Raw genomic sequence first — 23,896 nt, forward strand, 5'->3', positions numbered from 1 at the left:
TCAATGCTATCTTCAGAAGTGCCAGGCAAGCAAAACCCCCTTGCTCATTCCGATAAAATCCCACTCTCTCGCTCCTGCTCTCTTTTACTGCATTAGGACAACAACGATATATTTGTTACTTGCTGTGGTAGCTAAACCCCTTTATCCTTTGCATGACCTGTCATTGCCACAGTAAATAGATGAAACCCACTAGCATGAGTAGGAGTTGTTTGAGCCCTGATGTGCCTACTCATTCATGCTTGTTTGTCATGCCTGCTACTGCTTAGAGTTGAGTCAGGTCTGATTCATCGGGGATGAATCAGAGGTGTGTGAACATGTCCTATTGTGTGTGAGCTAAGTGTGTGAACATGATTTGGTAAAGGTAGCGGTGAGAGGCCATGTAGGAGTACATGGTGGGTTGTCTCATTGCAGCCGTCCTCAGGAACTGAGTTCTGTGTTTGTGATCCATGACCAGTTACTACCACACATTGGGTTCCGGTAACTCGACCCCTCTCGACTTATTAATCAACATGATCTCTGTCCAGGAGTTGCAACTAGTTTCTGGTGTTTGTAGGTAGTGTTAGTAGTCTACCAGGTGGCACCCGGTACAGGTGGGCTTGGGACAGACTAGGCACAGTGGCACGGTGTACCAAGCGTAGATCCACCCGTCGAGATGGGCTTGGGAACCCTGCACACATCGTTTGGGGCCGTGAGCGACACCCCGGCCGGATCTCCTTGCGGATGGAACCCGAATAGGCGATAAACCTGGACTAGAGACTTGTTCGGTTAGTCAGGTCGTGGCCGACTCCCTCGCCCGGCTTCCGCTTGAAGGTTGCCGAGGTACATGACGTGTACAGGGCGGTAAGTGGCGAAAGCGTGTGTGAAGAAGTACACCCCTGCAGGGTTAACATCATCTATTCGAATAGCCGGATTCCTCGGATATGGAAACTTGGACCCCTTGCATAGTTCATAGACAAGTGAAAGTGGATACTCTAAAATACGCAAGATAAGCGTGAGTGCTATGGATGGCGTTCTCGTAGGGAGACGGGAGCGGATCCATAGTGGTGTATTGATATGGTGAATATGTGGACTCATGTGCGCCACCTCAAAAGAGTTACTTGCAGTCGTAGTTCAGGATAGCCACCGAGTCAAAGCTGGCTTGCTGCAGTTAAACCCCACCATCCCCTTTGTTGATAATGATGCATATGTAGATAGTTCTGATGTAAGTCTTGCTGGGTACATTTGTACTCACGTTTGCCTATTTATGTTTTTGCAGAGAGACTTCGGTCTCGCTAGTAGTTCCGCGTGGACTTCGACGTTTAGCTTGATACCTCAGCTACGATCTTGTGCCCTCGGCAGGATCTGATAGATAGTCAGGCTTCTCAGCCTTTTTCATTTATAGATGTCTGTACTCAGACATGATAGCTTCCGCTTGTGCTTTGACTTGTATGCTCTGATTGTTGGGTCATGAGACCCATGTTTGTAATATCTCGCTCCTCGGAGCCTATTGAATAAATTACTTGAGTCGTAGAGTCATGTTGTGATGCCATGTTGTATTTGCACATATCGAGCATATTGTGTGTATGCTATTGAAATGCTTGGTATGTGTGGGATCTAACCATCTAGTTGTTTATCTTTAGTAGCCTCTCTTACCGGGAAATGTCTCCTAGTGTTTCCACCGAGCCATGGTAGCTTGCTACTGCTCCGGAACACTTAGGCTGGCCGGCATGTGTCCTTCTTCGTTCCTGTGTCTGTCCCTTCGGGGAAATGTCATGCTTTGAGTACCGGAGTCCTGTTAGCCCGCTACAGCCCGGTTTACCGGAGTCCTGCTAGCCCAGTGCTACAGCCCGGACCCACTTGCTGATGACCGACACGTTCGAAGCTGGGTCATGGATGCCTGTCCCTGTAAGTCTGTGCCACTTTGGGTTTACGACTAGTCATGTCAGCCCGGGCTCCTTATCATATGGATGCTAGCGACACTATCATATACGTGAGCCAAAAGGCGCAAACGGTCCCGGGCAAAGGTAAGGCGACACCCGTGGGGATACCGTGCGTGAGGCCGCAAAGTGATATGAGGTGTTACCGGCTAGATCGATGTGACATCGAGTCGGGGTCCTGACAGTGTTGGTATAGAGGCCATGTAGGAGTACATGGTGGGTTGTCTCATTGAAGCCGTCCTCAGGAACTGAGTTCTGTGTTTGTGATCCATGATTCAGCTACTACCATACATTGGGCCCTGAAATATGACCCCGCTCGACTTCTTATTCACCCTAGTCCTCTGTCCAGGAGTTGCAAGTAGTTTCTGGTGTTTGTAGCTTACTGGAGGCCGTGGACAGCGCTGACCGTAGGGGTGGGCTGTGATGCGGTAGGTACGTGGCACGGTGTACCGGATGCCCGTTTGGTATCTCGGGAACCCTGTTCACATCGTTTGGGGCTGTGAGCGAAACTCCGGCCGGATCTCCTCATGGATGGAACCCGAATAGGCGATAAACCTGGACTAGAGACTTGAGTGTTTAGGTAGGTCGTGGTCTACACCCACGTCGGCTTTCGCTTGAAGTCTGCCGAGCACATGTCGTGTGCAGACGCTAAGTGGTGGAAACATGTATGAAGAAGTACACCCCTGCAGGGTTAACATCATCTATTCGAATAGCCGGATTCCTCGGATATGGAAACGTGGACCCCTTATATCAGTTCATAGACAAGTGAAAGTGGATACTCTAAAATACGCAAGATAAGCGTGAGTGCTATGGATGGCGTTCTCGTAGGGAGACGGGAGCGGATCCATAGTGGTGTATTGGTTGGTGAATATGTGGACTCGTGTGCGCCACCTCAAAAGAGTTACTTGCAGTCGTAGTTCAGGATAGCCACCGAGTCAAAGCTGGCTTGCTGCAGTCAAACTCCACCATCCCCTTTGTTGATAATGATGCATGTGTAGATAGATCTGATGTAAGTCTTGCTGGGTACATTTGTACTCACGTTTGCCTATTTTATGTTTTTGCAGAGAGACTTCAGTCTCACTAGTAGTTCCGCTTGGACTTCGACGTTTAGCTTGATACCTCAGCTACGATCTTGTGCCCTCGGCAGGATCTGATAGATAGTCAGGCTTCTCAGCCTTTTTCATTTATAGATGTCTGTACTCAGACATGATAGCTTCCGCTTGTGCTTGATTTGTATGCTCTGAGTGTTGGGTCATGAGACCCATGTTTGTAATATCTCGCTCCTCGGAGCCTATTGTATAACTATTTGAGTTGTAGAGTCATGTTGTGATGCCATGTTGTATCTGCACATATCGAGCATATTGTGTGTATGTGGTTGAAATGCTTGGTATGTGTGGGATCTGACTATCTAGTTGTTTATCCTTAGTAGCCTCTCTTACCGGGAAATGTCTCCTAGTGTTTCCACTGAGCCATGGTAGCTTGCTACTGCTCCGGAACACTTAGGCTGGCCGGCATGTGTCCTTCTTCGTTCCTGTGTCTGTCCCTTCGGGTAAATGTCACGCGATGAATACCGGAGTCCTGTTAGCCCGCTACAGCCCGGTTCTCCGGAGTCCTGCTAGCCCAGTGCTACAGCCTGGATTCACTCGCTGATGACCGACACGTTCGATGCTGGGTCACGGATGCCTGTCCCTGTAAGTTAGTGCCACTTTGGGTTTACGACTAGCCATGTCAGCCCGGGCTCCTTATCATATGGATGCTAGCGACACTATCATATACGTGTGCCAAAAGGCGCAAACGGTCCCGGGCAAAGGTAAGACGACACCCGTGGGAGTACCGTGCGTGAGGCCGCAAAGTGATATGAGGTGTTACATGCTAGATCGATGTGGCATTGAGTCGGGGTCCTGACAGTGCTGCTGCCGTGGAGGCCCTGAGGGCGGAACTTGTTCAAGCCAAGGAACAAGCTCGGGCTAGCAATGTGGCTGCCATAAAGGCGTCCGAAGAATTGAGAGCTGAACAGGCTGCTCATCGCCGAAGCGAGGAAAAGATAGCCGAAATGGCTGGGGAGTTAAAAAATGCCACCGACCGGTACGCACTCCTCGAAAAGGAGAATAAGGCTAGTTCGGCCAAGCTGGACAAGGCACTTAATGCCGCCAAGGAGATGCGGACCGAGATCGGCAGTATGCAGGAGGAGCTCCAACAGGCCGACAAAATCATGGCTGGGGGCTCATACTTACTGCGGACGAAGTTCTTGGATCCGAAGTATGCTCCCCTGGCTGGGCGCTTGAGCCCTGCAGATGCATATGAGGACTTGGCGAATAGTACAGCTAACGCTGTCAAGTTCTTTGAGGGTCAAGGCGATGAAGAAGTGGATAAGCTTTTTTGGTCACAGTTCGATGCTCCCACTCGCCCGCTGCCGCTGAATGAGAAGGTGGCTGCTATGGTGGAGCTCCACAGGCTGTCCGGGCTTGCAATGCGGTCTGTAATAGACCATCTTTGGCCGAAGTGGCCTAAGCCGGACAACTATTTTAGTTTGGTGCACCAATTCCTTGGAGCCGTGTCTCAGATTGACGCCATGAGGAGGTCGGCGTGCATAGAGGGTGCGCGGATGGCTCTAGCCCGCGTTAAAGCCTATTGGACGGATATGGAGGCCACTGTAATAGCGACCCAGGATCTGGCGGGAGGCCAATATCCGGTCGAGCACTACTTGGCACAAGTCACGGAAGGTGCCCGCCTAATAGAGGCGCAGTGCTCGAAGAATGTCTTGTTTGAATCATAAGTCGAATCATTGTAAAAAACAATGTTTATTTTGAATACAAGGCTGTATTTATACTTTTTGCCTGAAAATATGATTGTGTCCCCTGTATGGTCGTTTTTATATGTATAGGTAGTCCAAAAGATAGCAGTCGTTGGCTTCAGCCCCCACGCATACAATGCGGGGGTGTTCGCGAAAAATATGCATAATCACACTGTCGGATTTTGGGTTCCGGCAGACCCTCTAGGTTCGAACACTGGGGTGCGCGTGGAGATCTCGCTCTCTACCTACCTGCACCTCGCCGCCTCGCTAGGATCTAAGCTATGAAAGGAACAACACAAGGGACACAGGGTTTATACTAGTTCGGGCCACCATTGTGGTGTAATACCCTACTCTAGTTTGTGGTGTGGTGGATTGCCTCTTGGGCTGATGATGAACAATACAAGGAAGAACAGCCTCGCGAGGGTCTGTTCTTGGCTGGTGCGATGAACTGCTAGGGGGAGTTTAGTCGCTCTTTCTGCTGGTTTCCGGATGCCTCTACCTTGTGGGTGGCTAGTCCTATTTATAGGCAAAGGCCCTGGGCCTCTTCCCAAATATTGAGCGGGAAGGGCGCCAACAATTGGCCATTTTCAAGGGGAACATCCAGTACACTTATCCTGACTAAAGTTGGTCGTCGCCTGCCAAAGGCTCTGGTGGTGACGCCGGCTTGGGCTCCACAATGACTTCCTTCCTGCCATTGCGACGGTCTTGGTCTTGTTGCACCGAAACGGATGCCTTTGCTTGGTGCTCTCGCCTGCGCTTGCTCCCTTTGCACCAAAGAGGAAGGGAGGACACTGCGCGGGCTGGCGCCCGCCTGGCGCCCTTGGTCGTCATGGCTTGCGTCATGGGCACCTCGTGAGGTACCCCGCCTTGATCTCTCCGCCTCCTCGCGAGCCAGCCTGACGAGGCCGTGCCTGAGGAAGCTCCCGGTTATCCACCCCACGAGGCTTGGCCCCTCGCAAGGGTCTTGAGCTCGTGCTGATGAAGATGGGCCATGCTGGGCCGCCCCTTGAGCCACGCCGCAGGCCGCAGGCAGGCAAGTCTGGGGACCCCCATTCCCAGAACGCCGACAGTAGCCCCCAGGCCCAAGGCGCGCCCGGACTTGGCTAAGCAGAGAAGCGAAGGGGCAAGTGCGAAGCACCGTGGGCCCTAACAGCCTGCGGCCTCGGGCGCCGCGTGGCAGTTGATTGGACGTGGGCGGCCCTGTTCCCCCACGCCTCCTTATTTTGTGCCCAGCTAGGCGGACCCGTGGTTGCACACAGTCGTTCCTCTTTTCGCTGCTCGACCGTCCCCTGCTCTTCCTCCTCTCGAGCTCCAGTCTCCGCTTCCAATCCAATCTCGAATCCTCCCTCTTCCCATTGCCATGGCTCCGACGAACAAGGGGAAAGGGAACAAACCGGTGCCTCCGCTCGCTCGCCGTCGTCGGCGGCTCCCGCCGTTGATCGGTCGATCATACTCAACCGAGAAGGCTTGGGCAAGGTCAGCTCTGCTCTGGCCACTATCTTCAATGAGTGCGGGAGGACGACGGCCTGGCCCGCGTCCCACTTCTCCATCGACAGAATAATCACCGAGGTCCGGTACTTTGTCGACGCCCTGTGGGCGGGATTGGTTCCCCCTTTTCCAATTTCTTCAATGATGTGCTTTCCCATTACCAGATCCATATGATGCATTTGGGTCCTGAATCCATTACTCTCCTTGCCGTCTTCGCCTTTGTCTATGAGGCAATGATGGGCATCCTCCTTCAGTTGCCTTGCTGCGTCACTTCTTCTCTCTGCGCCTCGTCGACCCCTCCCAATGCTCGGGGTGCGTGAGCTTCATTGCCGCACCAGAAACAGCGGCCTCAGGGATTGATTTCAGCCTTCCTTCGCCCGCGCCTGGGTTCCGCGAGCGGTGGCTGTACGTGGATGTAGGGGTGCCCAGCCCCCTGCTTTCGGAGCCAACGTTGCCCGCTGTCCCTAATTCAGGCTGGGGCCAGGAGACGCTCACGAGCCCCCGGCTCATCTTCGTCTGGCGTCGCTTCATGTTCTTGAGGGTGCTCGGCGTGACTGCGCCCAGGGTGGTGAAGGAGTTCCTGCTATGCCGCATTGCTCCTCTCTAGCGCCACTCCGCCAGATGTGGGCCTTCAGCGGGCGTGAAGATCGCATGAGGCTCCAGGAGGAGGACCTGACGCCCGAAGCGCTGAGGAAGGTGCTCTTGGTCTTGACTGGGGACCCTTCCCCCGGCAGCGTCCGGCAAGGGGGGGCTTTGTTGTACCTTTGATCGAACAAGGGCGACTTTGTGAATCAGATGCCCGGCTTTGACGAATGGGGGCTGCGCCCCGCTGGCCTCATGGGGCCTCGCGAGAACCCAGTGGTGGTGACTGCCCTTCCAGTCGCCCACGGCGGTCCTTCCTCGAGTGGCGGAGCAGCAAGGCATGGGCCGCTGGAGGCTGAGGAGGCCCCTGCCAGGGTGACGATGCCAGGAAGCACTCCTGAGGGGGCAGCTCCTGAGGCCCGTACTGCTGCGGCTGAAGGCGTTGAGCTGCTGCCCACGGCGCCCGTGGTTGAGGCCCCTGGGGCCCCAGCTACCCTTCTTGGTGAGGCGACCGGCGGCGTGCATCAGGCCGACGCCCCTGACGCTGGGCATCTTGATGCTTCTTCCTCGTCGCAGGCTGACCCCTGCGTTCAACTCCTGGGCCGCTTCCGCGTGGACTTCGAGGCTCTCCGGAAGAGAAGGGAAGCCTTGGGTGACGATTACCCTTGCTGCCTACTGAAGCGCAGGAATTATTTCGCCATTGATGAGTAAGCCTTCCCCTTTCCTAGCTCCTGATCCTCCTGTTCCTTTGGCTGATCCTTGCTCCACGGGGCCCTTCCTGCCGACCTCACGGAGATGGCTGAGGAGCCATCCCCCCAGGCTCCGCCCTCTCCACCGTCTTTGAGCGCTCCGAGCTCAAGCAGAGCCCTTGTGGTGAGGTCGGTCAGAGAGGTGAGCCATCCTGTGGCGCATCGCGGCTCTGCGTGCCTCGCGACCCTCCTTCGCGAGCCTTCTCGGGGCATAGCCAGCCTGCCTTGGGCTTCGCGTCTGGTCGTGGATGGCGATTGGCTGAGGTCGGCCCTGCGCTCTTCATTTGGGGATGGGCTGACTCCAGGCCGGGCTTCTGGCGAGGCGCGCCCGGCCATCACGAGGGCGCCAGCCCCTAGCCCCCTGCCCAAAGGGGGAGTGCTGATTCGTGGCCCCTCGCGCTTACTTGGGGCGGATGACGATGCAGAAGACGTGCTCGAGTGCGCCCGGGGGCGTCGCGTTCTTCGCCAAGGGTTTCTCCGGAGGGCGGCTGACGCGGTGAGCCGGCTTGGTGAAGAGCTTGTTGATGAAGACGCGCACCTTGAGGCTGAGGGCCTGCGCCTGGCTGAAGAGAGGCGCAAGCTGAAGGCGGGCGTTGCCCTTGCGCGCCACCAGCATGACCTCGACAATGAGGAGGCCGAGGCGTCGCTTGCGGCCTCTCCGGAGGCCCGTTCTCGGGCCGTCGAGGAGGCCCGAGAGGCTGACTGGCGGCGTGAGGCGGCGGAGGAGCGGGCGCGGGAACTCCAGGCCCGGTGTCATTCCCTGGAGCAGCAGGTGGAGCTACGTGAGACGGCCCTTGCATCGATGAAGGTGGTTTCGGTTGACCAGGCAGAGCTCCAGAGGCGTGAAGAGGCACTGACGCTGGAAGCTGCCAAGCGTGCACGCGATCTTGAACGTCTGGAGACGAGGGAGCGCTTGGTGACGCGGCGGAGGATGACACCGCTGCGCGCGAGGCCCGAGTCCTGGAAGAGGTTGAACGCAGGGTGGCGACGGCCCGCTTGAACCTTGAGCACGAGTTCGAGGAGAGGCTGGGGTTGATCCGGGTCAAGGCTGAAGGCAGGACCGCCACCCTGTGGGCCAAGCTGGAGGAAGTGACGCGGCGGGCCGACGCTTCCGGGGCCGCCCTCGGCGTGGCGCAGGAGGAGCTGACTACCTCCCGCACCGAGGCGCTTCTTCTCCGCTAGCGGGTGGACGAGGCTGAGGCCGTTGCACGGTAGAACGAGGACGAGATACGCCAGCGGCGGATCCTGGAGCACGAGCACGGCCCCATGCTCACCATGCTCCGGGAGAGAGCCAACACAGCCTTGGGTAACATCTGCGAGGCGGCCGTTGGCGAGCCCCATGCAGTCAACTATGCTGGCAATCTTCAGTTCTTCACCGACGTGGTGACACAGCTGGAGGTGCGGTCGGTCAGAGCCAACAGGTTGGTGGAGGAGAGGAGCCGCGCCCTACTCGGGCGCGCCTTTTCTCGTGTCTTCAGCCACCTTCGGAACATGGACCCCAACTTCGACTTTGACGCCGCCATCGCCCCAGTGCCCCAGGCCGTCCGGGGCGACCTGGTGCACTGGGTGGAAGACAATGTGGATGACCTTGTCAGGTCCTTCGCTTCTGATAATGACGGCATGGTCGTGGCTACTAATGAAGGCGACGTGGTGAACGGCCCTGACGCCGCTGATGGCGACGCGGAGAGCGATGGCGAGGCCAGCGACGCTAGCAACGATTTAGGAGGTGCCCCTGAGGATGCATTGGGGGATTTATCCGACTGACCGCGTGTTGTCCCTGCTTCCTTACCCTGTGCAGATAGAGTTCGGGCCTTGCCCTGAAGGTTGTAAGAGCATTTTGGGAGGGGGAGCCCCTCGTGTAAAAACTCGTATTCAGCGTATTAGTAGATGCGATATCACCCGTACGCCTGCGCCAAGCGGCTGACTTTGCTACGAGCTGGCTGGCTTGTTTACCTTCGACCCGCGTGGGCCTCGAGTTAGCCTGCGGAGGGCTGTGGTGTCTCAAGTGTCTCCTGAATGAGCCCATCGAACCTGTAATGAATACCTCCTGAGAGGGCGCGGCGACGGCAGTATGGGCTGCACGCAAGCTAGGCCTGGCCCGGCTCGCGAGGGGCTCACGAGGGGAGGCAGGTGAGGCAAAGTGGTAACCAGAACGTGAGAGATTGCTCGAACGAGACTAAACACCCCTTCCCCGAACACATGCAAATCTTCGAGCTCAAATCCAACTTAAATCCAACGGGGGGAAACGACAGCCAAGGGGAAAAGCAATGAAAGTAGAAAAAGTTGCGTCCAGCACCTAGTCTAGTCTTGGACGTCTTCTCACCAGCACGGAGCTAAGTGCTGCCACTGGGTGTGGGAGGGAGCCCCAGGGCCTGAGGCCGGCACCCTTGAGACTCCGGGGCATGTACAGCCCCACTCATTATTACGTGAGAGTGTCACGGGGCAGCGAGCTTCACAGGCACTAGGCCTTCTTCACAGGTACCGACCTTGCTTCATATCGCCTGACGAGGGCCCCGCCTTGCGCCACACTCTAGTGCCACCGATGATGACCGGAAACCAGGAAGCCGCCGATGGGGTAGAGCGGTCGCCAGCGGTTCCCCCGACGACCACAGGTCCTCTACCAGGGGCAGGCCCTGAGGCACCTCCCCAACAGAGGGCCTACCCCCTGAGGACGCCTTGCTCCGAACACCGCGGTGGTGATGCCGGATCTCGGCCCCTCTCCTGCAGCCCCTAGCGCCCTCCTCTTGAGGGGTAGGAAGCTGCGGGAGTGGGGCAGCCGCCCGTTGTGGCGACCTGTACCTCCTGCGATCCATGGTTAGCGTATGCCTGCTCCTGAGGAATTAGTGGTACCTGATAATCGTTGCCTCCAGCGTGGCCGACGGGGCCTTCCCGGGGCTCCTGGAAGAGCTCAGCTTCTGGTGCCTCGTCCCCCCAGCTTGGGCCAAGGAGTGAGCCTTGTTCGTCCTCATGCGTGCGCCCTTGGTCCATCATGTGGGGCATGTACTCTTCTGGGGCCGCCATCCCAAAGGCCGCGCCGTAGTGCTCCGCGTGCCACGTAGTTCTGCTTGAGGCGCCCGCCTGGGGGTGGTAGCGCGGCGGCCCACCGGGGCCGTGGGTCATGGCGAGTCCTTCTTCATGGGCCAGGGGCGGAGGTAGCACCGCTGCTGGCCCGGTGCTGACGGCCTGGCGGGCATTGGGGTGGCCTTGGAGTCTGCTTGGGGCTGCGCGGGCGTGCGTGGAGCCTCCGCGCGGGCCACCCTGGACCTGAGGTGGGAGTTGGGTGCAGAAGGGGTGAGCCCCCGAGGCGGTGAAGCCCAGGAGCGCTACCACCCGCTCTAGCAGCATGTCGCGACCGCCTTCCAGCAGCCTGCATTGCAGTAGCCCTCGAGTTCGCCTGCTCCCGTCAGGTGTACGGCGTCGTGGCTGCAGTGTGGTTGGAGACCCTCGCCGCCGACCGCGCCTGCCGCGGTGTGAGGGCTGTCGTTGCCTGTCCGCGCCGCCCGCAGCCCGTAGCCCCCTGCGGACTGCGAGCTGCCTGGGGCATGGGGTCGCCCGGGGCGAGCGGCTCTGCGTGGGCGGGCCAGGCCGCCCAGGGATCAGGGTTGCCTGCCTGGTCGCCGGACATGATGATGACGATGCGACGGGACGCAAAGCGGCAGAAGGTGGATTCTGGCGCACCCCTACCTGGCACGCCAAATGTCGGATTTCGGATTCCGGCAGACCCTCTAGGTTCGAACACTAGGGTGCGCGCGGAGATCTCGCCCTCTACCTACCTACACCTCGTCGCCTCGCTAGGATCTAAGCTATGAAAGGAACAACACAAGGGACACAGGGTTTATACTAGTTCGGGCCACCATTGTGGTGTAATACCCTACTCTAGTTTGTGGTGTGGTGGATTGCCTCTTGGGCTGATGATGAACAATACAAGGAAGAACAGCCTCGCGAGGGTCTGTTCTTGGCTGGGGCGATGAACTGCTAGGGGGAGTTCAGTCGCTCTTTCTGCTGGTTTCCAGATTCCTCTACCTTGCGGGTGGCTAGTCCTATTTATAGGCAAAGGCCCTGGGCCTCTTCCCAAATGTTGAGAGGGAAGGGCGCCAACAATTGGCCATTTTGAAGGGGAACATCCAGTACACTTATCCTGACTAAAGTTGGTCCTCGCCTGCCAAAGGCTCTGGTGGTGACGCCGGCTTGGGTCCACAATGACTTCCTTCCTGCCGTTGCGACGGTCTTGGTCTTGTTGCACCTAAACGGATGCCTTTGCTTGGTGCTCTCGCCTGCGCTTGCTCCCTTTGCACCAAAGAGGAAGGGAGGACATTGCGCGGGCTGGCGCCCGCCTGGCGCCCTTGGTCGTCATGGCTTGCGTCATGGGCACGTCGTGAGGTACCCCGCCTTGATCTCTCCGCCTCCTCGCGAGCCAGCTTGACGAGGCCGTGCCTGAGGAAGCTCCCTGTCGTCCACCCCGCGAGGCTTGGCCGCTCGCGAGGGTCTTGAGCTCGTGCTGATGAAGATGGGCCATGCTGGGCCGCCCCTTGAGCCACGCCACAGGCCGCATGCAGGCAAGTCTGGGGACCCCCATTCCCAGAACACCGACACACACTTGATCCAACGTCTTGGTCCGTTAAGGAGGTGATCGCACGCCGAACTAGGCAACCAGACTATATAGCTGTAACACTTTCGCTTAGCCATGGGAGTCTAATGTTGGGGCTACTATGTAGCCCCTGGTACATGCGCGTGCATCTGAATACGGGTGCGTATGTACATGGCAGGGAAACGGCCCTTCGTTAATGCGGAGGAATCTTTAGAGATCCCGGTCAGTCTTCGAGTGGTTGAACAGTCTCTCGCTGTATCATGACAGTCAGTTTTCGGCTTTCTCTACTGAGGCGCTCATCCGGGATAACCAGGGCACAATCGCAGTAGTTCTCCTTTGGCCTGCCTTAGCCGATAATAACGGAACATAAGGCGGCAAACCCAACATTTGACCAAAGACATGATTCGGAGCTGATGCATATAAGGCCAAACTCGTGAGGCCGAACACTCCCGAGGGTGTTCGGGCTTTATAATAGAAGATGGGCTCAAGAATGCCCATTCGTTATGGACCCTGTATTTCCACGTACGTGCGGTACTCTGTCGTGGTGAAATGCTAATGACAACAGTATCCTCTGTAGGTATGGAACCCATGGGATGATTGAAACAACAAGAGGCAATAGAAAAGGTTTACACAGGGGCTTAATCTAAAAAGAAACCTGTTGAACAGGGCCCTGCTGCACGTCTGCGCCTTTGTCTCCGTTGTGCCGTATCCTGGAAGGGTATCGCGCGAATGTTGTCTGAAAAAAAGGAAAACTCATAGGAGAGTACAACGTAAGTATGCGATGGATAGTAAAGGTGTAAGATGTTGTCCTGCCAATAAGGGTGGGCCATGTGTGGGGCTGTATTAAATATTTATAGCCCCTGGTTTCCGCTATGGGATTGCGTATACGGTGCTTAGTTGAATTTTATCCGGGCTACCGGACTCGTCTAACCGTGTCTGTGGTCTTAATGACCAGTCCTGTTTTCTGATATTAGAGGCCACTTATAGTCCAGCCGCCAGGGCCGTCGCGTATTCCTCTGCGCGTGAAGGGCGCTCTGTGATTCCGCTAAAGGTGATGACGCCACGGGGACCGGGCATCTTGAGTGTAAGGTAGCCATAGTGCGGCAATGTGTTGAAGCGGGCGAAGGCCGTTCTTCCTAGCAATGCATGATAGCTGCTTTGGAAGGGTACGGTGGTGAAGAGCAATTCTTTGCTTCTGGAGTTGCCTGGGGAGCCGAATGTAACTTCCAGCACGACGGAGCCCCTGCCGTAGGCTTCAATGCCTGGTATCACCCCTTCAAAGGCGGTGTTGCTTTGGCTAATTCTGGATGGGTTTATCCCCATTCTGCGAATAGTGTCCTCATATATTAAATTGAGACTACTGCCGCCGTCCATGAGGACACGGCTGGGACGGTATCCATCGATTATTGGGTCAAGCACCAAGGCATGTGATCCTCCGCGCCGAATACTAGTTCGGCCATCCATGTGATCGAAAGTGATCGGATGAGACATCCAGTAGTCAGATATGGGTATGGTGGGATTTTAATCGTGCGCGTCTCTGAGCGTGTATTCTTGCCTTCTTGTCAATGTGTGAGTCGCGTGGATCATGTTTACTTTCTTAACCTATGGCGGGAATTTTTTCTGTCCCCCAGTGTTCGGCTGGCGAGGTTCGTCCTCATCTTCACTTGGTGTTTCCCTCCCTTTATGTTTGGCATTTAATTTGTCGGCCTGCTTGAATACCCAACATTATCTATAGGTGTGGTTCGCAGGTTTCTTCGGGGTGCCATGAATTTGGAATAGTCTGTCCAGAACTCTATTCAGACCGGACGGTCCCTCTTTACTGCCTTTAAATGGCTTCTTTTGCTGATCAGGTTGAGAGCACCTGAATCCGGCGTTGACCGTCGTGTTATCCGGGCTCTCTTCCTTATTTTGGCGTTTGTTTTTATTACGCCGTGGCTTCCCGTTGTCATCCCTTATTTCGGATGTGTTGGGGTCGCTAGTGCCTTTACGGGCCAGCCAGCTATCTTCACCCGCGCAAAAGCGGGTCATAAGGCTTGTTAAGGCTGTCGTTGTTCTTGGCTTTTCTTGGCCTAGGTGTCGGGCGAGCCATTTGTCACGGATGTTGTGTTTGAATGCTGCTAAGGCTTCAGCGCCCGGACAATCGACAATTTGATTCTTCTTAGTGAGGAATCTGTTCCAAAGCTGGCGGGCGGACTCTCCGGGCTATTGGATTATGTGACTTAGGTTGTCTGCATCCGGAGGCCGGACATAAGTCCCTTGAAAATTGTCCCTGAAAGCATCTTCGAGTTCCTCCCAACTCCCAATTGAGTTTTCGGGGAGGCTTTTCAACCAGTGTCTAGCTGGTCCCTTCAATTTTAAGGGAAGGTATTTGATGGCGTGGAGGTCATCTCCATGAGCCATGCGAATATGCAGGATAAAATCCTCAATCCAAACCCCTGGGTCTGTCGTGACGTCGTATGCTTCTATTTTCACAAGTTTCAAGCCTTGTGGGAATTCATGGTCCAGTACTTCTTCGGTGAAGCACAGGGGGTGAGCAGCCCCTCTGTATCTGGACGTGCTATGGCATGCAGTCGGCTGTTGCTGTGTCCGGAGTTTATTACGAACTGGTATTTGGCTTGTATGAGCGTTTGGGTGACATAGTCCCTCGCCGGGGTGTGTCTTTTAGATCCATAGATGGACCCGGCTGCATCGGCTTTCTTATCCATATGCTCACGTAGATCGTGCGCGATGTCTGTGGCCGTTCTGTTGCGGTTGTGGAGGGGTACGTCTGGTCTCCCGGTCGTATTATTCTTTGGTGGAATGGCCTCGTCGTCGAATTCTGGCAGTAGCTTGCGCTTAGGATAGCTTTTCGTATGGCGATCGTCGCCATATCTTTCTTTAGTGTCTAGCACTTTATTCCATCTGCAACTTAGCTTTTCTTGTGCGGCCTTGAGCCGTTGCTTCTTCTTTTTTAGACTTCTTGCGGTGGCCATAAGCTTTCTGTGGAGGTTGTCTCGTTCCACTTGTTCGTCCGGGATGATGAATGCATCGTCGTCCGGACTGTCTTCCTGTTCTGGGGCGGTTTCATGAGCTCGTCCCTCCGGATCATTGTGATCGGATATTTGCTCCGAACTTGGTTTGGCGTGACCTGGCTCATCCTGCTCCATCGCTGGGTCCATGTGGCCGTGGTTGCTTTCGGAGTTTACAGGTATATCGACCCTTCTTGCGCTCTTGTCGCTATTTTTGCAATTGCTGGACTTTGAGCGGCGTCTGCGCCACCTTTTTGGCTTTTGCCCAGGTGTTTTATCTTCCGGATTATCATTTTCGTCCTTATTGGGGGTATCTACCATGTATATATCGTGTGACAAGGTAGTAGTCCCGCGTCCCAGGGATTCTGGCACTTCTCCTGCATCGTCGTCCATACTGTCGATGTATTCGGAGTCGAAGTCAAGCACGTCGGTTAAATCTTCGATCGTGGCGATGAAGTGGGTGGTGGGTGGGCAACGAATTCCTTTGTCGCCTGCTTCCCACTCGGGCCAGACATAGTTCGGCCCAGAGCCTCCTGACAAAGAAAGAGACTTTAATGAGTTCAGCATGTCGCCAAAGGGTGAGTGCTAAAAGATGTCCGCAGCGGTAAACTCCATTACCGGAGCCCAAGCTGGCTCGGCTGGCTCAAGAGTGAGCGGACCGGGACCAACGACCGGATACGAGTCCGGGGGCCCGGGGTTACAGGCCTCCACAGAGGTGAGACCTGTGTTCGGCTCCACCGCCGATGTGTATGCGGCCTGCGGGGCGGGGTCTACCCCTCCGTCCTTGGGCAACACAACCTGTTCCGGATTTAGATTCGGGGTTATTGCAGGGATGATGTTCCGAGCATTGTCTGACAGCAGGTCTAGGACGTGCTCGTCGTGATTGTCTGACGCTCCTGGCACAGGGCCGAATCCATCGAAGATCAAGTCTCCGCGAATATCCGACGTGTAGTTCAAGTTTCCAAACCTGATCCGATGGCCAGGGGCGTAGCTGTCGATCTGCTCCAGATGGCCAAGCGAATCGGCCCGTAGTGCGAAGCCACCGAACACAGAGATATGTCCAGGGAGAAAAGTCTCACCATGGACCGTGTTGTTGATGATTGAAGACGCCATCAAGCCTCGAAGCGACGACACAGAGGAACTCTCAATGAAAGCACCAATGTCAGTGTCAAAACCGGCGGATCTCGGGTAGGGGGTCCCGATCTGTGCGTCTTAGGATGATGGTAACAGGAAGCAAGGGACACAATGTTTACCCATGTTCGGGCCCTCTCGATGGAGGTAAAACCCTACTTCCTGCTAGATTAATATTGAAGATATGAGTAGTACAAGAGTAGATCTACCACGGGATCGTAGAGGCTAAGACCTAAGAGCTAGCCTATGATGGTATGATTGTAATTGTGATCGGCCTTCTAAGGACCATCCTCTCCGGTTTATATAGACACCGAAGAGGGCTAGGGTTTACATGGAGTCGGTTACAAGGAAGGAAATATAATATTCGGATCGCCAAGCTTGTCTTCCACGCAAAGGAGAGTCCCATCCGGACACGGGCCGAAGTCTTGAGTCTTGTATCTTCACGCTTTAATAGTCCGGATGATGTATACAGTCCGGCTGTCCAGATACCCCCTAATCCAGGACTCCCTCAGTGCCCCCTCCAGCATAGTCCTCCTCGATAATATTGTAGCGGTGCTTAGGCGAAGCCCTGCAACGGTAGAACATCAAGATCGTCACCACACCGTCGTGCTGACGGAACTCTCCCTCGACACTCGGCTGGAGCGGAGTTCGAGGTACGTCATCGAGTTGAACGTGTGCTAGAACTCGGAGGTGTTATAGTTTCGGTGCTTGATCGGTCGGGCCGTGAAGACGTACGACTACATCAACCGTGCTGTGCTAATGCTTCCGCTTTCGGTCTACGAGGGTACGTGGACAAACTCTCCCCTCTCGTTGCTATGCATCACCATGATCTTGCTTGTGCGTAGGAATTTTTTTGAAATTACTATGTTCCCCAACATGATCTTCGTTGCTTCTTGGTGGTCGAGGCAGAGGAGGCAAGGCTGCGTTGCCCTAAGGGCGGTCCTCACGAGGCTGCTCCCTCCAGTTGCCCTCGCGAGGCTGGTCCTGCCAACGGTCCTCACGAGGCTGGTCGCGCCACTCTTGATGGCGGTCACATCCATCCCAGCGCCCTCCACCTCGGCCGCCTCCGCGACCATAGCCCTGATCATTATGCTCGGGGCGTCGACCAAGGCACCCATCACGGAGAGCCCTGAGCTCCTGGCAGTCGCTGGTGTTGTGGCTTAAGACGTTGTGGAAGGCACAGAACGGTCGCTTGCCCTTGGACAACTCGGGGTGGTCACAGCCACGCTTGGTCTCTAGCTCGGCCGCAAGCACGGCTGGCCCCTTGCGATTCGTGTCCTTGTCCTTGGTCTTCTTGTCTTCTGGGTCAGCATCAGGGAGCTCGAGGAGGGAAAGGCGTCCCTCCTCAGCCCTTGCACACTTGTTCGCCATGTTGAAAATTTCCAGAGCGGTGCAGAGATCCTCGTGGATGGTGACCTCCTCCTTCATATTGACATCGCGGACGCCATCCGTGAACGCAGAGATGATGGCCTCGTCAGACACCTTCGAAATCTTGAGGCAGACGTTGTTGAAGCACTGGATATACTTATGCAGGGTCTCTCCAGGTTGCTGCTTGACGCGGCGCAGGCCACCCGCGGCAGGCGGATGATCGCGGGTGCCCTGGAAGTTGGCGATGAAGCGGCTGCACATCTCTTCCCAGGAAGAAACCGACCCCTCAATCAGGTTCAGGAGCCAAGAACATCCGCCATCCTTGAGGGCCATCGGGAACCAGTTTGCCATGATCTTCTCGTCGCCATTGGCCGCCTCAATGCTCAGCTCGTAGAGCTGTAGGAACTCGGCAGGGTCTGCGGTGTTGTCGTAGCATGGAGGCAGGTCAGGCTTGAACTTGCTTGGCCAGACGATGTTGCGGAGCTCCACAGTGAACGCACAGCACCCTGCTGTGGCCACCAGAGGTCGTCGAGGTGGTGGAACATGGTCCTGGTGCTCGTGCACCGCCACCTCCTGTGGCGGCGCATGAGCCTAGTGCTGGGCTGCTGGAAGCACGCGCGCTTCTCCTTGGGGACGCTGCACCACCTGGCAACTCACGTCATCTCGTGCCGGCATCAGGCGCTACGGGTCGTGCCATGGAGCCATATGCCTTGGCTCGATGATGGCGCCCGTGGCCAGAGGTGGAGGAGGAGCCCCCTACGCGATGTCGCCCAGCGTAGGCGGTTGCTCAGGTAGTGAGCGGGTCGGCCCGTCAGAGCCCCCATGCGCGACGCTGATGAGGTCGGCGATCCATTCGAGCCAATCCTCATAGAGATCACCCACTGGGCGGTAGCGAAGAATCTCACGCGCCGTGAGTAGAGCGGCATGTGCGTCCACCTTACCACGGCGTGCATGGGATAACGAAGCTGCTGGGGTCAGTGATGGAGTAGCGGTGCGGCCGTCATGACGCACCGACGGGTGCAGCGATGAAGCTTGCTGCTCATGGCCGGTGGCGCCCATGGCGACGTTTTCCACCGGAGAGGGGGCGCGGCGGGTGCAGCCATCACCCGCCGGAGCCGTCTGAGAGACACAGGCTGCGACCGCAACCCAACGCTCGGTGCGAGCCCTGCGTGCGTCGGCCATGGAGATGTCGGAGTGGAGACGGATCAAACAATGGAAGAGAGGATCCGATGCGCCCCTACCTAGCGCGCCAAATGTCGGATTAGGGATCCGGCAACCCTTGAGAGGTTCGAACTCTGGGGTGCGTGTGGAGATCTCAATCTACCCAACCTGCCTACTCGCGATCCTCCCTAGCCTAGCATGTCGAGCTCAAGGAGACACAAAGGCACAGAGATTTATACTGGTTCGGGCCATCGTTGTGGTGTAATACCCTAATCCAGTGTGGTGTGGTGGATTGCCTCGAGGGGCTATGGATGAACTAGTGCAAAGGATGAACAAGCCTCAGGAGGTGAGGTGTTCTTGAGTTGGTGTGGTGCTCTACTTGTTCTGATTTAGGTCCCCTTCTATGGTGGTGGCTAGGTCCTATATATAGTGGCCTTGGTCCTCTTCCCAAATATGAGCGGGAAGGTATTCCACAATGGCGAGATTTGAAAGGGGACAAGCAGTACAGTCTATCCTGACAAAAGTAGTCTTCTCCTGCGAAAAGCCTCTGGTCGTGACGCTGCAGTGGGCTCCTTGATGACCTCCGTCCTGCCGTCTTAGCGGTCTTGGTCATGTTGCACCAGAATGGAACCTTTGGCTGATCCCTCGGGACTCCGCGCCTGTGGCTTGCCTCCCTTGCACCGAAGAGGAAACCTGCGCTCTACGCTCTCCTGGCCTTGGTCGTCATGGCTCACGTCAGACTGAGCCTCATGAGATATCTTGCATACAACTCTCCGCCCCTCAGGAGCCCTCCTGAGGAGGCCACTTCTTTCGGGAGTCTTGGCGTTATCCGCCTCACGAGGCTCGGCCCCTCGTGAGAGTCTTGCGGTGTTGCTGTTGAAGCTGGGCCGTACCAGGCCGTTGATGGAGTCACATGATGGGCCGCAGGCGGGCAGGGCTGGATACCCCCAAATCCAGGACACCGACACCTTCCACGCCAAGGAGAGTCCCATCGGTACACGAGAAGAAGTCTTTTGTCTTGTATCTTCATAGCCCAACAGTCCGGCCCATGTTAATAGTCCGGCCGTCCGAGGACCCCCTAATCCAGGACTCCCTCACCAGCCATAAAGGGTTCAAAAGCAGACAAGAACCAGAAGCTAGTTACTTGAGGTTTACGCTAGCGCGAGATAGGACTCATAACCGCCGCCTCATGTACTTCATAGTTACACTCTCGCTCATAGTGATAGCTCTTCTCATGTATATCATTGTTTAGGTGGATGACAATGTAGTTGCAAGTATTCAAGACTTGTATCGCTATTTCAAGATAATGAAGAGAGACCACTTTGTATTGGATGATGATTATGATCATGCCATGATTTGATGAGACTATTTGTATGTGTATGCTATGATTACATTTGTATGTGTATGATGTGCAAAAGAAATATGATTATTGCACAAAGCATGTACAAATACAAAACAAATATGCATAAAAAATCAAAAAGTAATAAAACTAGCAGTAGCGAGGGGAATGAAGTTAGTAGCGGCGTGCACTTAGCAGTAGCGCTGCTTACGGTAAAGTGCTACAACTATTAGCAGTAGCGCGTCTCGGTGAAGCCCGCTACTGCTACCCATGTATAGCAGTAGCATGGTTCAACCCGCGCTACTGATACAAGTTAGTTGTAGTGTCGTATTAGTAGCACGGGGACCCCTGTCCAAGATACACCTTAGACCTGCGCTACTGCTAGGCTTTTCCCTAGTAATGCATGAAGAAAGGTGTAGCAAATAACTAAGAAATACGATCTGTTGCTAAGCTTATGGTCGGGTCTCGTCCATCACATTATTCTTCTAATGATGTGATCCCATTTCCAAATGACAACTCATGTCCATGGTTAGGAAATCTTAACCATATTTGATCAACGAGCTAGTCAAGTAGAGACATACTAGGGACACGGTGTTATTTATGTATTCACAATGTATTTAAGTTTTCGGTCAATACAATTCTAGCATGAATAATAAACATTTATCATGAATGGGAGATATGATAATAACCATTTTATTATTCCCTCTAGGGCATATTTCCAACACACGGCTCCTCGATCAAGAGGGTTGTGAGCTGACGTGACCTCTCCTCCTCCGGCGGCGGCACCGGACACAGCATCAGATGTGCCTTCAAGACACACTTCTGGAAAAAAAATCCAATCGTTTCGGTAAAGATCTATAATATGAAAAAGAATGTGGGACATGTATCTACATGTTATAATTACCTCAATGGCGCAGCCTCAATGCCGATGTCCCTTCCCTAGGGGGGACTCGTTCTTGGACGGCTTGAATAGTGTTGCCCACATACCGGACAAGGAAACACGGAAGAAGTGGTCAACGGGCACCGGGTCATCGGGCTTGAATGCCCACATAAGACCGGCCCGAAGTTGGAGCGGCAGAATACGACAGTGGAGCATGATGTTGACCATGTCCACCAGCTTTATCTTGTTCTTGTCTATCAAGAATTTGATCTTCTGTTGTAGGTTTGTCACCTCTTTGATGTTCCCCCACTCCGGGCCACAGCGACGAGTGGCTCGGTCATGCCACAACACTTAAGCTAATAAATCATGATAAAATATGGTTTGACAAAAACTTTTGAGTGTTTTAGTCCTTGCTTGATTTGATATTTGTGTGTTGGATACAAGTGCTCTAAAAATCAAATAAATCCTGCAACTCTTATACTCCTCCTTGATCCAAAACTTTTGTCCAATGATCATGCCATGTGTATAGTACAGTATAGAATTTTCTTATAAAAATAATTTGGCCAAATAGTATTTTCTAAATTTAGTTTTCTAAAAACCCCTGAATTGAGGTTTGCACCACAAGTTCTTGATTTGGCGTATGAAAAATCTTTCAAAGAGTATGTTTGACTCCTATTAGGTATAGGACTCCCATAAACCACAAAAATATAATTTTAAAAGTTATATTGCTATTTTATTTAAAGGCTTTTTCTTTAGGCCAGAAATGGTCTTTAATAGGTTAAAATTATTTTAATGCTTTAAAAATATTTTTGAAAATTTAGGAAAACTCAGTGGACATATATTGTCCATATATAAGAGTTTCAACACATGGTCCTGTTCAAAATATTGGTCAAATCCCTCAAAAACTTTTTCTAGATATTTCAAGATTTTCAAATATTTACAAAGGAAATATCCTCTAAAAATTCCAAGAAAATTCTAGCATGTCACATATGACATATTTGATGATCTTGCCAAGTATCATGTCCTGGAGAACAAGATAACATTACCAAACCCCTTCAAAACCATTTCTGTCCATTTTGAAGTTTGAGCAACTTTGCATTGCCAAACATGTCCAAATGATATCAAACTTGGTGCACATGCTCAAATGGTCTAACTATTCATATAGACCAAATGGCACAAGTTTTTGATCAAGATATCTTGATCAAAGTGCCCCAAAACCCTCTCTGTCTAGATGCAAATTATAACAACTTTACATTCCCAAGTGTCTTCTTTTGATCTGAATTTTTGTGGACATTTTCAAATCCTCAAATGATGATACTACACCAAGTGGTTCATCAAGGAGAAAAGATTTGCATGACTAAATCTTGGAAAATCCATTTCTGTTGATTTCTAGGGTTTGCCAAAGTTACATTGGCAACTTTCTCCAAATGAGCTCAAACTTGGTGATCAAGCCCATTCCTATATGACATTTGATCCTGCTAATTCTCATGTAAATTGGACTCCATTTGCTTGCCCAGACTTGCATCAAATACCTTCTGACATTTTACCAAAATCACTGTTTTGACCACTTACACTATTCTCCTTGAGCTCAACATTTTACCAGAGCTTCATATAGTCACCCGCTACCTCTGGTAACTCCCTCCCAACTAGAGCTCAATGATTGAGGTGGTAAAACCCCATTTTACTCTTCTGGATAACACATTTCTCCCTCTCTCTCAACCCCGCCTCTCTCCCAGTGGTTCACCTGGGCATCCAAGGCTTTCCTATCCTTGTTCACGCTCCCCTAGAACCCCTGGACACTATAGGACACGCTCATGGCACTTAAACGATGCCACTGCATGCAGAGCTCGCGTTCTAGAGCATGCTACAGTGTTATCCCGCACTGTAGCTCACCCATGCCAAGGGCATATGACAGCCTTGGGAGTCGGGGTGATTGTCGGTGTCAAAATCGGCGGATCTCGGGTAGGGGTCCCGAACTGTGCGTCTAAGGCTAATGGTAATAGGAGACTGGGGACACGATGTTTACCCAGGTTCGGTCCCTCTTGATGGAGGTAATACCCTACTTCCTTCTTGATTGATCTTGATGATATGAGTATTACAAGAGTTGATCTACCACGAGATCAGAGAGGCTAAACCCTAGAAGCTAGCCTATGGTATGATTCTTGTTGTGTCCTATGGACTAAACCCTCCAGTTTATATAGACACAAGAGGGGGCTAGGGTTACACAAAGTCGGTTACAGAGAAGGATATCTATAATCCGGATCGCCAAGCTTGCCTTCCACGCCAAGGAGAGTCCCATCCGGACATGGGACCAAGTCTTCAATCTTGTATCTTCATAGTCCAACAGTCCAGCCAAAGTACATAGTCCGGCTGTCTGGATACCCCCTTATCCAGGACTCGCTCAGTAGCCTCTGAACCAGGCTTCAATGATGATGAGTCCGGCGCGTAGATTGTCTTAGGCATTGCGAGGCGGGTTCCATCTCCGAATACACCAAGATAAATTCCGAACACAAGGACCGTGTCCGGCTCCGCAAGATAAATTCCATATACCACCATAGAGAGAATAATAAACCACGAATCCAATCTACTGACAACTCTTCGTAGCGTGACATCACGCCACAGCCCGGTCATTATTCGAACCGTTTTCTACAACCTGCTTCCGCACATATTGCGAGGCGGTTTCCTGTCACGACCGGTTTTTCCGGGTAATAAATTTCCAGAAAAGACCGTCGTGCTCATCAGCCCCAGGATTACTGTTAGCTGATGAGGCTCCAACTTGATACAGAAATTCCAAGAAAAATACAAAAAAAATGTAGCACAAGACCATTCTGGCCCGTGAGTACAACAAATGGTTTCTAGTGGTTGATGGCGGAAGCGGGTTGTGAAACATCA

Source organism: Triticum dicoccoides, chromosome 4B (genome assembly GCF_002162155.2).
Source record: "Triticum dicoccoides isolate Atlit2015 ecotype Zavitan chromosome 4B, WEW_v2.0, whole genome shotgun sequence".
Lineage (NCBI taxonomy): Eukaryota > Viridiplantae > Streptophyta > Magnoliopsida > Poales > Poaceae > Triticum > Triticum dicoccoides.